Source organism: Postia placenta, assembly GCF_002117355.1.
Source record: "Postia placenta MAD-698-R-SB12 unplaced genomic scaffold POSPLAscaffold_14, whole genome shotgun sequence".
Lineage (NCBI taxonomy): Eukaryota > Fungi > Basidiomycota > Agaricomycetes > Polyporales > Adustoporiaceae > Rhodonia > Rhodonia placenta.
In genome coordinates, this window is record NW_020169845.1 from 490,072 (window position 1) to 492,575 (window position 2,504).

A 2,504-nucleotide genomic window follows, 5' to 3' on the forward strand; every position below is an offset into this window, starting at 1 on the left:
ATGTGCCCCTCGGTGAGGCAGCTTCTTGAGGAACAATGCAAAGCCCCTTGTACCAGTGTGCCACTCTCGAATAGTTGTAGCGTCCTGTGTAGTATAAAATCTGTCGTACTTCTCTCTAAAAATACAAGATCCGTTTCCCCTCTCGAGTTCAGAGCTCATAAGTCGAGTTCGCCCCGCGTCTAAGCTCTCAACTATGTCACTTTGTCCCTCACTGCGTAACCTCGAAACCTCGTCCACCGTGTTTACTCGTCGATACCGTCTCGACGAACCCTTCGACTTCGACGATTGTTGAAGAAACTGCGAACCGCGTCCTAGCTAAGTCCCCCCCCTTCAAGTCGTGTCCCTTCCTTCTACGATACATCAAAGAGCTCTGCCGAGCTTCGATCGTCTCCACTAACCACCCCCAGCTTCCGAGTAGCTTCGACGACGTGTCGAAGCCACCTCGTACCTTTCCCGTTAGTCGTAACCTTTGCCAAGGGTGTTTCTCATGTTCACTCGAACCGCGGGACACCTTGCTGCTAACTCCCCTCTCATTAGACTATAATCTGTCTCTCTAGTCCCTTTAGGTCGCACCCAGGTTAGGGGTTAGGGTTACGTAGTTTGTATCATTTCTGGAGCCCACTGCGAGGGGATCTCAGGCAAGAATTCGCCGCTTTCGGGTTTCTGAAAACGTCTCCAGTAGTCACCCACTCGCAAGCGCGTGAGGTTGCTAGCCGCAGCGCTGCTGAGAACCTCGACAGCTCCTCTAGAACGCAATCGACTCCCTCTCCAACAATCCCCGGTGACTTCGACCGCGACGAAGAAGACGAGATAGACCAAGAACTCCAGGACGACTTTGACGAAGAACCAATCCCTTCGGCCGCCGAAGAACGCACTTTGTCCCCCGAGCTTCTAGGCCTCACTACTTCCGACTACGACATTTCGACTCCTGATTCTTTCGAACGATCCAGTTCTTCGCCCAAACCCGAGGATCCCATCCCATCTACTTCAAATCTCGGACTCCCGACTCTGTCTTCTTTTTGTGCCCACGCTCAGCCATCTATCGCATCCTCTTTGCAACTTTCAGTCATACCTACATCCGACCTGGCACCTCCGCCACCATTAGCACCTTCGAACGCAGCTTTGAACTCCAACCCCGCACCGTCCGCACCTACGATTCCTTCGACTACTACCGCGTCCTCTTCAAGCCCAGCTCCTACCAACACTACGAACATGAGCCAGAATACGAACACACCATTGATGCCCCCGCGCGGTCATTCGACGGCACCAAGCTTCGACCCGTCTGAAGTCCGTTCGCTTCGGCGTTACTTCCAGGACCTCGAAGCGTTGTTCACCCGGTGTCAGATTACCGACGAAGCAGCCAAGAAACAGTGGGCCGTTCGGTACCCTTCGATCGACGTCGCCGACTTGTGGGAAACCATCGAGTCCTTCATCGACGTAGCCAAGAGCTACAATGACTGGAAAGCCGACGTACGAGCACTCTATCCTGGCGCCGACAATACAAGAAAGTGGTCGCTGGCGGACATGGACCAGCTCATTGGAGAACACGCTCGTATCGGGATTCACAACGCGGCAGACCTAGGCTGCTATTACCGCGACTTCATGGCCATTACGAAACATCTCATCGCACAGCACCAGCTCTCCCCTATCGAACAAAGTCGCGCATTTCTTCGAGGATTCCAGCCAGCGTTGCTCACACGGCTCGAGACCCGACTGCATCTCAAGCACCCCGATCACTACGTCGACGACCCATACACCATGGCAGAGATTCATGCGGCGGCTACTTTCATTCTACACGGTACATCTGTCACGAGTTGGTACGGCGCCTAGCCGTTTTTTAATTTTTTCCTTTTCGCGGGCTCGAACCCGCGACCTCTGTACTACCTGCCTGATATGGACGCGCCACTATCTACTGTACGATTAGATTAGATGGGGCGGCAGCGCACGGCACAGCTCGGGCCCCGCTGACACAGCCGCTCTGACTCACCGGCCCCCGGGGCCGCGTCGGCATGCTGCGCACAGACCAGCTGCGCACGGACCAACGTGCACAGCCTGCCCTAATCTCCCCATGTATATAAGCCAGCCTCTGCTGCCCTAGGGACCTCAGTTTCGACCTCTTGTCCCTAGGTCAGTAAGCTTTCTTGTACTTACTTACCTTTCCTTACTAACTAATATATTCTTGTCCCTAGCCTTAGGTTTGAGCCTAGCTCACCATCGCTTCGGTAAGATAAGTCGAACGCCCCCAGCATTTGGTTTTCCCCTGTCGCTCGACCCTAAGTCGCGACATTAGGTCGAAACTCCCCAACGCTGCCGGCGTTCCCAAAGCAACAAACACTCATCTTTCCTCTCCTATAGGTTGGGTGGTGCGCACCCCTACTATACGCTACGATACGTAGATAAGCGTACTATACATAGCCACCACTTAGGGGACGAACTTTTCAGTACCTGCACTTCAGTGGGCAGTACTTGTCCTCACGGACGCGTGGACTAGGTTCCTGCTGCAT